Genomic DNA, 13,579 nt, shown 5'->3' with positions numbered 1-13,579 from the left:
AAAATATACATGTTGATGGGCAGTGCCCCGCCCATCCAGAAAAGGCTCCGGTGGCAATTTTGAAAATAAGAGCATCTTCGATCTTTACGGCTTCATCGTGAAACAAACATACAAAGCAGTCGCATAACACCAAGAGAGAAGAAAATACGTAAACGGCGAGGAAGAAATTCGAAGCTGCGCCATTCAAGATCTGGGTTCCAAATCTGTGTGCAAAGTACCTCGCTCGCCTCCACTCCATCGTTCTAGCTCCATTCACCTTCTTTCTCCATTTCGAGTTCAGCCCCAATTTTCTCCCTTCTGCTTTCACAATGTTCCTTTTTTTTTCATTGTTCCCGCCACCCAAGTTTCGTCGCCCATCTTCCACCGTAGCTCCTCGCCGCCAACCGATGATTATTAGTTTTTTTTTCTTTCATTTTTTTCAAATTTTTAAACCCAAGATGATTGTTCTTCCATTTAATATGAATTGCAAACATTTTTTCTCCGCCGCCTCTTGCTTCTTGTTTTTCTATTTGTGTTTCGGTATTCATCTAGGATTTTTTTTAACCTTTTTTTCTATGTTTATGGCGTTCTTACGTGGAGTTTGGTTTTTTTTTTTTTTTTTTTTTTTTTTTTTTTGTCTGTCTTTCATAGGTTTCCTTTGTTGAGTTTAGGTTGAGATTTTGGATGGATTTATGATATTATCCCTTTCTTTCTCATTCAAACTCACCATTCATTATGTTCATGATTAACCAAGATGTTGGGTCATGAGTAGTGTGGATGTTCTGTTTATGCTCCTAAACTGTTCGATGAAATGCCTCACATAGCCATGGAGTTGCAACTCAAGAATGTTCGTTTGTTTTATTACTTCTGCTTCGGTTTTCTTTTTCATTGTTTTATTCTTTATATTTTAGTCAGATTTCTTGTGTAGTTGCCAAGGAACTTCACACTCTATATGAGTCTATGAGATTTCATTTCTTGAAGAAGCTAATATTTTCGGGCCTAGGGATTTCTAACACATGACCTATAAGCTTGCATTTTAATTTATCTATTTTATGTTCATATGTGTTTATATATTGTGTAAAGATTGCATGTCAAGAAGTGATCGTTTTGAGTTGTGGATTTTGCAAAAGCTGAATTGTCAATGTTTGGGTAGTTTAATTTCACTAGAAGAATTTCGGGTTTTAATGTCGATTTTAAACCGAATTTAAAGATAGTGTTATTAAAGTCCTTTAATGTCGGTTTTGCAAAAGCTCATTTAATCTTATTGAGCTACTAAGGGGACCTCATGGACCTGTAGCTTGAAGCTCTAATGGTACATGAATAATTAATCAAACTCTTTAATTAAATTATTCATCATTCGTTAACTGTCGGGTACTCCATTAAAGATCGACAGCTGCACTCTTCACACTATAGATATATTTTTGTGTCCATTGGATATAACCAATCAACAGTACGATGACCCTTTACAAATTGCTCGTAAGTACAGTTGGGCTAAAATTACCGTTTTGTCCCTATAGTTACTTCTAACTCTATAAGTACCACTGATCCCTCTAATGAACAATAGATCATAGTCTAACTATGACTAAACCCCTCTCGGGCCAGGAGAGGGTGGCGCCACATTGTTCAAGCCCCCAGAATCAGCTTTTAAGGGAGCAATTTATCTAGTTACCTCGACCTCTGGGAAGGAGTGAATTCCTTCTTGTGTAGTTGTGTTCCCAACTCCTCAATCAGACGAATCCCCAAAATGGTAGACTTATTGAGTCGACGATTTGGCCACTCTCATCCATACAAATCAAAGAACCACCCTCATAGTAGGAGTTCACAACTCACTTAGAATTCAGGTCATATTACCTATGATCATCTTGGTGAATGTAAGTCTCTATTATGAACGACATTATATAATGAGACTAAACATTTCGTGGTTCGGTCTTATATAAACTCATTTGTATAGAATATCCCCGTTAACACGTTTATACACGAATGATCGGGATTAGATCATTTGTAGCACTTTACAACAATTTAACACCTACAAAGCGGGCCATACTCATAGTGTCACAAGGTTAAAGTATCCAACCTTATCTATCTACTACAGACCATTTAGGTTATCACTTAAACATGATCCATCTGTATGTCTCTACATACATGTTTAAGCTACAAGATAACCTTGGATGTTAGCTTATTGGTTTGTGGTTAATGCAACTAAAATATGGAATAAAATATCATAAATTTTATTAAATATACAATGAGTTTGCTCAAAACATTTACAAACTATAAGACCCTACGAGATTTAGGGCATCAGCCTCAATAGTAAGATCTCTCTAAACTCTTTTTTGTACTTCTACTGTAACTCATACCTTTTTTTATTTGATTTTCTTCATGGAAATTAACACATTGTTTCAACTTTCTTAGGGCTCGTTTGGATTAAATTTCTAAGTGTTTATAAATGTTGGGGTTTATGTCCTAAAACTTGTAGATAGTAAATGTAGATAATCGACTGTTATCAATAAAGAATTATCGATGTTATTTCAATAAAAGTTATTGATTGGGTCGTATTAGTTTTATCTTAATAACTTTAAATCCAATAAATTAACATCCTAGGTTGTGTTATGAGTCTTGAACAGTATGTAGAGACATACAAGGATTAATGTTCAAGATACAACTAAAGGGTCTACAGTATAGAGATAAGGTTGGGTACCTTATCTTGGTGACACTATGGATATGACCCACTTTGTATTTGATACAAACACAACGATTCAATGTGTCCGTGTAGGTGACATGCTGATGCGTTATTTTATTGAATGAAAATATGGATGATATGCGTTGATAGAATTGCGTTGTGCACTCAAGTTTTCCCAGCGAAATTCAAGTGTAAATAGCTCTGAGTTTCCTAGTAAGTTTAGGGTCGAACACAGGGACTTGTGAAAATAGATTGCGTTGATAATTTTTGATGAAAACTTTGCGGTAATCGGGAAAATAAATAAAGTGTTTGGTTGTTGATTGCGTTGATTAAAAATAAATAACAAATGCGGCAGAGTTTGAAAAGGGTTGGTAAACGGGAAATGCGATGAATATGCAGTAAACGGGTTGAGAAAGATTTTGATTAACACTCCCTAGAATGTGTTCATGCTTTGCGATCATGCAACATGCATACAACAGTAAACCACCTCTCGGTGCGAATACCACGACTTCTAAGGCTCGAATGCATGCAATAAGTCTACAGGGTTTACACATAAACCTCTATCTCTATTTATGCGATGACAACATGACATTCACACAAATATGTGACCACATAATATCATTCCCATTCCTAGGATGCATGCGATGCAAGTTGACAAATAGAGCTTATCTCCAAGTCCCTATCTCTTGTTTATGCAAGCCTAATCTTGCTCTTTCGAGTCCAGATTCTAACCTAGCTCTCTCGAGACATTAGGTTCTTTCTTTAGACTCTCTCTCGAGTAACTCTAAAGGGTATTTTGCACAGCATAAAACAAGACAATCGCAAGTAATGAACTTCCTAGGTCATGTTAGCTTAGTTCTTCTCAACCCATTCAACTAGTTTAGCTACTCATACGTATTAAGAGAGTGAGCAGATGTAGAAATAGAACTTCCATTGAATAGATATGAAGATGAAGTACAAAATAACAACACAAGTATAATAAAGAGCCTGGTAGCAATTTCTTGCTACTAGGCGTTTACACTGTTTCTACTCGTGCTCTAAAGATATTCTCGCTCCCGCGAGAGTTGACCTGCTTTCTGCTCTTACGCCCCAAGGTTCTCTCTCTCGTTTTCCTGGGCGATCTCCGGTGCCACCACTCTTCTTTTGCTCCGCCGTAAAATGGAAAAGAAAACTATGAACAAAAGCAACTGGTTAACTCGTCAACCGATCAACCCCTTTTCTGAAGAATCTACTTGGTATTTATAGGGCATTAATGGTGAAAGGCGACTTCTCTCTCCCGGTTGTATAGATGGGACAACTTTAATTCTTGATTGACGTGCCGAATGATTGTTACTGATAAAGCTGAATGTACTTTGTGACTGTTATTGGTTGTCAACTTAATTTGGATTCAACTGTCATCAGCTTTCTGTCCCATCACTCTTAATTGGCCTTTTACCCAAATGCGCCCACCATGTTATGTTGACCAAGTTGCGACGATCCTTCTCGGGTGAATGTTTGCAAGCATGATCAACACAAAGTCTTGCGGTGAAGTTGCGCTCGATCGATAATTTCCTATGATCGCAATCTTACATTGCGTTAACGCATATTCTGCACAAAAATACAAAAACCAATAGTTCTAATGCGTTAGACGCATGCGACCGCAATATTATAGAATTTATGCTTAATGGACGCAATTAATCATATTTTATCAACACAATTCAACATTGTTTAGTAACTTAGCATTATGATAACGTGCATTTCTGCTCGTTATCACACCCCCAAATTTAAACAATGTTTGTCCTCAAGCATAAGCTAAAGATTCCTTTAGCAAGTCCACCGCAAAGTTCTTTTCCTAGATTTCTCAAGAATACTTCATTCAAATCCTATATGCCAGAATTTAAGTCTTATTCAAATCTCTTCTTAAAATATTTCTAAGACCTAGGGACTGCAAGTTTAACTTTCAAAAGGACTTTACTAAATTTTGGAACATCACATGATTTATTTCAATTTTTTTCTTACCGGGGTGTCAAATGATTTTATCCTTGTACAAAAATTTTCTTCCTATATATTTTAGCGCTGATCCAAGTGCCTTACCTTTGTTTTGGCTTGCCTCCAGTGTGTTATGCGGACATCCAACTACGAGCAATGCACTCTTTCTCAGACTAATACTCATACCAATTTGGCAGTAGAGTTGCAGTCATTTATTTATGCATTGATCCTGGTGACTTACTTTCGTTTTGGCTTGCCCCCACGTGTGTCATGCGGACATCCAACTACGGGTAAGTGCCTTTCACAACTTAACTCTTATCAACATGGGTTTCCCATTGCGTTGATAATGGAGTTGTTATTCTCAATATATATATATATATATATATTTTCTTTTTTCTTTTGTAGAAATAGCAAGGTCGAAAATAAATACCTCACCCCCAAATTTAAAATGCGGCAATGTCCTCATTGCCAAAAGATTAAAATAAGTCATTCGATGTTCATAGAATGCGTTATAAAGAAAGTTTGAAAGGAAGCTAGCAAACCCCTAACTTAGAGAAATATTTCATGAGGTGACTATTTTAAGACTAAGTTGACTCTAGTGTATACAAAAAAAATAGAAGCATATTTTTCATCATTGAAATCATAATTGGATAAAAAACAGAATGCAGTGACTCACTAAATTTATCTATGTCAAATGATTGCGGTGATTAAAGAGGATGTGGTGAGAAAACTTTGAAGACTAAAATGCAATGTAATAGCGTAAAATTGGAAATAAAGATAAGGAAGAGTGCACCCCCAAATTTTACGCTGTCACCGCATTGTATTGACACATCCATCTTTGCGGCGATATCTTTTCTTTGGGTTGCGGTGATGGAATAAGATAAGTGCTTCTTCGCGTAACATCTCCGTAATCCAGCGATCGTTGTAAGAAAAACAAAGAGAGGGTCAAATTATTTTAAACAAAATAAAAATCGTTATCGCAAATTATTTTTTTTTGTAATAATGATAATGATAGTAAAATAAGGATAAATCAGAATTGAAAAGACAGTGAAAATTCTAAGTAGTGGAGAAAAGAGTTGAAGAATCTATGTTTTCCAAAACTTGCGTCCCTGATATGTTATGATCATTTGATAATGCAGGGACCACTTATTTCCAGCTGGTTTGTTCATGTCCATGGTGACTTTTCTCTATTTTCTTTGTCTTCTAGGGTCTTTACTGCCTTAATCCAGAGTTTTTTTTCCCATGAATGTTCATTACAATTTCCCCTTTGCACACATCAATTTGAGCGCGATCGGTTGAAAGGAATGGTCGTCTCAATATGATGGGCGCATCTTCGTTCGCTTTATAATCCAAAATGAGGAAGTCTGCCGGCAGGATGAATTTATCGATTGATGCGACATTTTTCAACTCTTCTTCAGGATGTATTTGAGATCTATCCGCAAGCAGGAGAGTTTCCCTTGTGGGCGTAAGTGTGCCGACATTCAATTGTTTGAAGATTGACAACGACATTATGTTTATACTTGCCCCAAGGTCGCCTAGTGCTTGGCCACTGAAGGTTCCTCCGATAGAGCATGGGATCGTGAAGATTCCTAGGTCGCCCATTTTACGTGGGATCATAGCATTTTGCACTGCAACCACTATTGTGATATCTTCTTCCTTAATTTGTTCCTCTTTCAATCTTTGTGGAGTTACTGGTGGTTGGACTTCTTTTGTCTCGAGATCCAGAGGCTTAAGGGTGGACGCAACTTCAGGGTCTGTTTTCTCGGGCTTCTCCAAATTATAGGTCAGCGGGTCTTCAGTTATCACCACAATCAGGTTGGTCACAATGCGTTTCTCCCTTACTTCCGCAGTCATGTCGTCACTTAGCAAGGAGACTGCTAAGCATTTTTCCTTCCCGTTACCCCCAGCATTGCGAAAGAGCTCAGTTGAACTTGGCAACGCTCCTTGCGGTCTATTTTTTAGCTTGCCCGCAATTTGTCCCATTTGAATTTCGAGATTTCTAATGGATGTAGCTTGGTTTTGAAGCACAGATTCGTTTTTCTCAATATATTGCTTCAACAAGCTCTCTAAGGACGAAGATTGCGGTAGTTGTGAGTTACTAGCTTGGCTTTGCACTGGACCGTTGTTTTGCGGGAAAAATCCGGATGGCCCTCCTTTTTGTGCCATACGTTGAAAGCTTTGTTTTTGATTTTTCCACGCAAAATTTGGGTGATTTCGCCATCTGGGGTTATATGTATTGGAGTAGGGATTATCTCTCATTAAGCATATCGACTGCGGGTTTTTTGGGCATTCCTCCATTGGGTGAGCATCACCGCAAATGACACAACTTGCGGTCGTTTGGGTGATTGCGCTGACCTGCCCCTTCTTCGCTCCCGTATTATTAATTGCAATGCCTTGTATTAAACTCATCATCGCAGTCATTTGATTTTGCAGGGATGCGATGGCCCCATTGTTTGCATCATTTTCTTTGATTCTTAATCTCTGATCGCTTTCCCTACAATCCTCGTGATTTTTGGAAATGCGATCAAGTATACTCTTAGCCTCCTCATATGTTTTGTCGAGAAAACCACCAGCGGCTGTCGCATTGGCAGCAGTCTGTGAAGAGGGGTTCAATCCTTGATAGAAAATTTCCATTTGCAGGTAATCTGGTAAGCCATTGTGTGGACAGCCTCTTACCAGTCGCTTAAACCTCACCCAAGCATTGCTGAGCGATTCGTCATCTTCTTGGTTAAAATTTGTTATTAATTTCCTTCTCCTAACGTTCTCGATAGGTGGAAAATGCTTCTTCATGAATTTCTCCGCCACCTGTTCCAAGAAGTGATCTCTCCTGGTTCGAGAGAATATGCCCATTTCCTAGCCTGATCACAGAGAGAAAACGGGAACAACGTTAGTCGAACTTCTTCAGCAGAGATGTTCGGGAACACAAAAGTATTGCAGATTTCAATAAAACTTCGGAGGTGAGCGTGCGGGTCCTCGGCACGCCTTCCTTCGAATTGACCTGCAGTCTGGATCATCTGCAGCATCATCGGTTTTATCTCGAATCTATTTCTGTCGAGGGCAGGCTTCATGATTCCCGGAGAGAAATCATAGAGGTTTGGCGATGCATAGTCCCTGATGGGTCTATTGCGATCGTTTGCCAACAGAATTGGATTCGCCATGACATTATTATCATGTGTCCTTCAGTTTAAGGGAAGTTGGGATACCCACTTATCAATTATGGAGTTTTCTTATAATAAAAACTATCAGTCTAGTATCGGCATGGCACCATTCGAGGCTTTGTATGGCAGACCATGCAGAACTTCTATATGCTGGAACGAAGTGGGAGAGCGAAAGCTAGTTGGTCCTGAATCAGTACAAGTTACGTCAGAAAATATTAAGTCGATTAAAGAGAACCTGAAGATAGCTTAAGATCGACAGAAGAGCTATGCAGATAAGCGACAAAGAGACTTAGAATTCCAGGTTGGAGATCAAGTTTTCATAAAGTTATCTTCGTGGAGAGGTGTTCTTCACTTTGGGAGGAAAGGTAAGCTGAGTCCTAGATATATTGGTCCTTATCGGATAACAGAACGAGTTGGACCAGCAGCATATAGACTTGAGTTGTCAGCATAACTTGCTCGAATACATGATGTTTTCCATGTGTCCATGTTGAGGAAATATATTCTAGATCCGTCACATGTGTTGCAAGCATAACCGGTTGAGGTGAAAGATGACTTGAGTTATAAAGACGAAGCAGTTCAGATCCTCGACAAAAAGAAGCAAGTTTTGAGGAACAAAACGATCCCACTTGTAAAGGTCCTTTGGAGACATCACGGAGTGGAGGAGTCAACCTGGGAGTCAGAAAACCAGATGAGGAGGAGTTACCCGACACTCTTCACCTAAGGACTTCTAAATTTTGAGGACGAAATTTCATAAGGGGGAGGTAAGTTGTAAACCCGAGACTTTACTTGGATTATTTGCTTTTGTCACATATTGTAGGATGTTGGATTTAAGTTATTGTTGTTCCATTGTTGAAGAAAAATGGCAAAACTTTTGGTTGAGGTTGTCTTTGATAAATTTGGAATTTATTAATAAAGAAAAGAAAATAAAGGAAATAAAGAGAAAAAAAAATGAAAGGAAATGGGAACTCATTCGGTGCTTAATGGTATAAAGTGAGAACCCACCACCTCCTAACTCATTTCAGCCCATTTCTCCATCATTTCCCATCATATTTTCAGAGCATTTCGAGAGAGGGAGTGAAGGAAGAGGAAGAAGAAGCTTGCTGCAGGTTGGATGTTGAAGAAGGGAGGAAAAAGTTCATACAAGTGCAACCATGGAAGAATCTGGGTTCAACCTGCCTATCTCTGATTTTTAAGTCGATTTGAGCTACACAAGAAGAACTAAGAGGTGAGGCCTGACTTCCTTGAAATAAAAATCCATTTTCTAACAAATTTTATGAAGGAAGCTTGAGCTAAATCTAATGTTAAGTTAATGGTTTTTGAAAAGGAAAACAGAGCACAGAATTTTTGTGCAAATCAGAAGGATCTCTAGTTTTCTCTGGTTTTTCGAACATTCTGGGGTGTACAGGTTGAATTAGAAGCTCAATTAGGTATGGTTAGAAAGATTATTCAATTTTCTCTAACTTACATGAAGAATTTGTGAGCCAAAAATTTCTAGAAGTAGGTTTAATTTCAAGAGAAAAGTAGAGGGTAGCAGAGAAGCACGAATCTGTATTTGCTGTGTTCAGGGGATTTTTGGACAAATCTGTTGGGAATCTCGTTTTTATTCCTTCAGGTAAGTTGTAGAGGATTACAAAATTAAGAGTTTTATATATAGTACATTAATTTTGATCAAGTATTGAGAAAGTTAAGAGTGTTGGAATTTAGGGTATTGAATTTGGAAAATCTGGAAAAAAAGGTGTGAAGTATGATTTTATTTCTAGAATTTAGAATTCATGAACATGGAAAGACAAGACGATTTATAGTTCTGATACTCGGTTTTGGTTTGTTTGACAGGCCAAGAGGAAATAGGCCGAGTCTACAGACCAAGAAACTAGGCAAGAGTGTGAGTGACAAAACGAATTTCGAAAGTGATTTCTAAACTGTAATTTATGCTTAAATGATTTACATGCTTGAATATGAACTTATGAATGATACATGATTTCTATGAATGGTTTCAAGCATAAGTTTTGAGCTTAGATTTTCTAATGAGGTTTATATACGAGCACGTGATTATTGAATTCCTGAAAAGTAGTTGAAACGATATCATTTAAAGTAAAGTATGTATTAGCGAGTACTGTTAAAAGATTTTCAGTTTTTCACGAGCAAGCTGAGTAAGCTTGAGTTTTACGAAAGATAAAGATAAGCAGACATGTTTTAATATTTTCATGTGGTTTTCTGAGACTTTTATTGACTACATGACTGAGATATTGAGCCCGAGGCTATATGGTACCGTGTGCACATAGGTTATATTCCCAATTAGTAGAGACTGCCCTATGTGTGGAGCAGAGTATAACAGAGAAGAAGTCAGCAGTGGAGCCTAGTCATGGGGCTTCAACAGCTAGTGGTTTTCGAGGTTGTGAGTAGCAGAGCTTCACACCTGGAGTGAATGTTTCAGGCTGTCAAAACTTTAAGCGTCGGTCTGGTGGCCAGTCATCGAGGCAGATGAGTTCAGGTAGTGCCTATCAGAGGCAGAGCCAGAGAGCACCCAGTCAGTCTACTAGTTCAGCAGCAAGACCGCAGATGTGTCAGAAGTCCATTGCTAGTGAAACCAGGAGAACCCCATGTGCTAGTTGTGGCAGGAATCATCAGGGTCAATGTCTTGTTGGTGCCGGTTTGTGTTACTAGTGTGGACAACCAGGGCATTTCAAGAGAGACTATCCACAGCTGAGAGCAACAGTTCAGAGGGACCAGGGCATTGAGTCCCACACAGTTGAGCAACTGAGAGTCTCAGCGGCTGCAGAAGAGGGCACCAGCGGTACAAAGCAGAAGGGAGTTGTGGGGAGACCTAGGCAGCAGGGAAAAGTCTACACTATGACTCAACAGGAAGCAGAGGATGCATCAGATGTGATTACTGGTACGGTTGTTATTTGTAATGTACTTGCACGTGTTTTATTAGATCCAGGTGCTACACATTCCTTTGTTTCTAGTATGTTTCTAACTAAGCTGAATAGGATGCTAGAGCCTTTATCTGAGTGGTTAGTTACATACACTCCATTTGGTGACATTTTACTAGTCAATGAAGTTCTGCGTGATTGTGAGGTTTTAAGAAGGTCTCAGTATGCTAGTGGATCTTCTTCGACTAGAGTTGCAGGCGTTGGATGTAATTTTGGGAATGGATTTCTTATTCACTCACTATGCTTCTATGGATTTCCATAGGAAGGAAGTGACTTTTAGGAAACCAAGTTTGGTTGAAGTGGTTTTCAGAGGTGAGAGGAAGATTATTCCTACGAGTTTGATTTCAGCTCTGAAAGCTGAGAAGTTGTTGAGAAAGGGTTGCACAACGTTTTTTGCACACGTAGTAGAGGTGCAGGAAGAAAAGCTGAAACCAGAAGATGTTTCTATAGTGAACGAATTTCTTGATGTTTTTCTGGCTTATCTATCAGGTTTCCCACCTGATAGAGAGGTGGAGTTCACTATTGAATTGTTACCAGGAACAACACCTATTTCACTGGCGCCGTATAGAATGGCTCTGTGCAAGCTTAAGGAGCTGAAGGTGCAGTTACAAGAACTAGTTGACAAGGGATATATCAGGCCTAGTGTATCGCCTTGGGGAGCTCCAGTGTTATTTGTGAAGAAGAAAGATCGTACCCTTAGACTATGCATTGATTATAGGTAGTTAAACAAGGTCACGATACGTAACAAGTATCCTCTACCATGCATTGATGACTTGTTTGACCAGTTAAGGGGAGCAGCAGTGTTCTTTAAGATTGATTTGAAGTCAGGATACCACCAGTTAAAGGTTAGGGAATCAGATATTCCTAAGACAGCATTCAGAACAAGGTATGGGCACTATGAGTTTTTAATGACGCCATTCGGTTTAACGAATGCGCCAGCAGTTTTGATGGACCTCATGAACAAGATCTTTCATCAGTACTTAGATCAGTTTGTGATAGTGTTCATCGATGACATGCTAGTTTACTCAATTGACAGGAAAGCCCATGAGGAACATCTGAGGATTGTTCTACAGACACTGCGTGATAAACAGATGTACGCTAAGTTAAGCAAATGTGAATTCTGGTTGAAACAGGTAGTGTTCTTAGGGCATGTAGTTTTAGCAGACGAAGTTAGTGTTGATTCATAGAAAGTGGAAGCTGTTGTTAACTGGGAGAGATAAGATAGTGCAACAGAGGTACGTAGTTTCCTAAGCTTGGTCGGATACTACAGATGTTTTGTTGAGGATTTCTCATGATTAGCATTATCCTTGACAACTTTGACAAGGAAGAATGCTAAGTTTGAGTGGTTGGATAAATGTGAACAGAGTTTCCAAGAGCTGAAGAAGAGATTAGTGACAACACCTATCATGACACTTCCTGTAACAAGGAAGGAGTATGTGATCTATTGTGACGCTTCGAGGCAAGGATTAGGTTGCGTGCTTATGCAGGAAGGAAAGATAATAGCTTATGCTTCAATGCAGTTGAAGAAGTATGAGTATAATTACCCTACCCATGATCTTTAGCTAGTAGTACTTGTTTTAGCATTAAAGATCTGAAGACATTATTTATTCGGTGAGAAGTGCCACATTTTCACAGATCATAAGAGCCTGAAGTATATCCTTGATCAGAAAGAGCTGAATCTGAGATAGAGGCGATGGCTAGAATTGATTAAAGACTATGACTGTACCATTGAATACCATTCGGGTAAGGTAACTTAGTGGCAGATGCATTAGGTAGGAAGTTGAGACTTCCGAAGAGTGCCTTGTGTGGTATTTGAGCAACCTTGCTAAGTGAGTTAAGAGGTTTTAGGGCGGTTATGACTGCAGAGAGTTCAGGGAGTCTTTTAGCTCAATTTCAGGTTAGGTCTTCTCTAGTAGCAGAGATTGTGAGAAGACAACCAAAGGATAGTAACTTACAGAAGATGCTTGCAAAGTCCAGAGGCAGAATTTGAGTTGAGAGCAGACAGAGCCATAGTTAAGTAGAGAAGACTATGCGTTCCGAGTATTAGTGAGCTTTAGGGTACTATACTAGAGGAAGCTGACAGTTCAGCTTACGCTATGCATCCAGGAAGCACCAAGATGTACGGAAATTTGAAGAAAACTTATTGGTGGTCTGGTATGAAGCGAGAGATAGCCAAATATGTTGATAAATGTTTGATCTGCCAACAGGTTAAACCAGTGAGACAGAGGCCAGGAGGACTCCTTAATCCACTGCCAGTGCCGGAGTGGAAGTGGGAGCATATTACCATGGATTTTTTGTTTGGATTACCTCGTACTACTGGTGGACATGATGGTATATGGGTAATAGTAGACATACTCACCAAGATAGCACAGTTTATACCGATTAAAGCGACGTCTACACTAGATCAGCTAGCTAAGCTATATGTCGACAGGATTGTGAGTCAGCATGGAGTGCCAGTGTCCATAGTTTCAGATAGGGATCCGAGGTTTACTTCTAAGTTTTGGCCTAGTATGCAGAAAGCAATGGGAACAAAGTTGAAGTTCAGTACAGTGTTTCATCCCCAGACAGATGGTCAGTCAGAGAGGACCATCCAAACCTTAGAAGACATGTTGAGAGCATGTGTCCTTCAGTTTAAGGGAAGTTGGGATACCCACTTATCACTTATGGAGTTTGGTTACAATAACATCTATCAGTCTAGTATCGGCATGGCACCATTCGAGGCTTTGTATGGCAGACCATGCAGAACTCTTGTATGCTGGAACGAAGTGGGAGAGCGAAAGCTAGTTGGTGCTGAGTTAGTACAAGTTACGTTAGACAATATTAATTCGATTAGAGAGAACTTGAAGATAGCTTAAGATCGATAG

The 13,579-nt window shown here is 39.1% G+C and overlaps 1 pseudogene; it reads left to right on the top strand.

The window, feature by feature from the left end:
* The first annotated feature begins 7,882 nt into the window (after window positions 1-7,882).
* Window positions 7,883-12,277, top strand: LOC150034066 (uncharacterized; annotated as a pseudogene).
* The last annotated feature ends 1,302 nt before the right edge of the window (window positions 12,278-13,579 follow it).

The sequence above is a fragment of the Benincasa hispida genome, chromosome 9 (assembly GCF_027475165.1).
Source record: "Benincasa hispida cultivar pf3 chromosome 9, pf3_genome.v1.1, whole genome shotgun sequence".
NCBI classification, from domain to species: Eukaryota; Viridiplantae; Streptophyta; class Magnoliopsida; order Cucurbitales; family Cucurbitaceae; genus Benincasa; species Benincasa hispida.
This window is presented reverse-complemented; position numbering and strand designations above follow the sequence as displayed.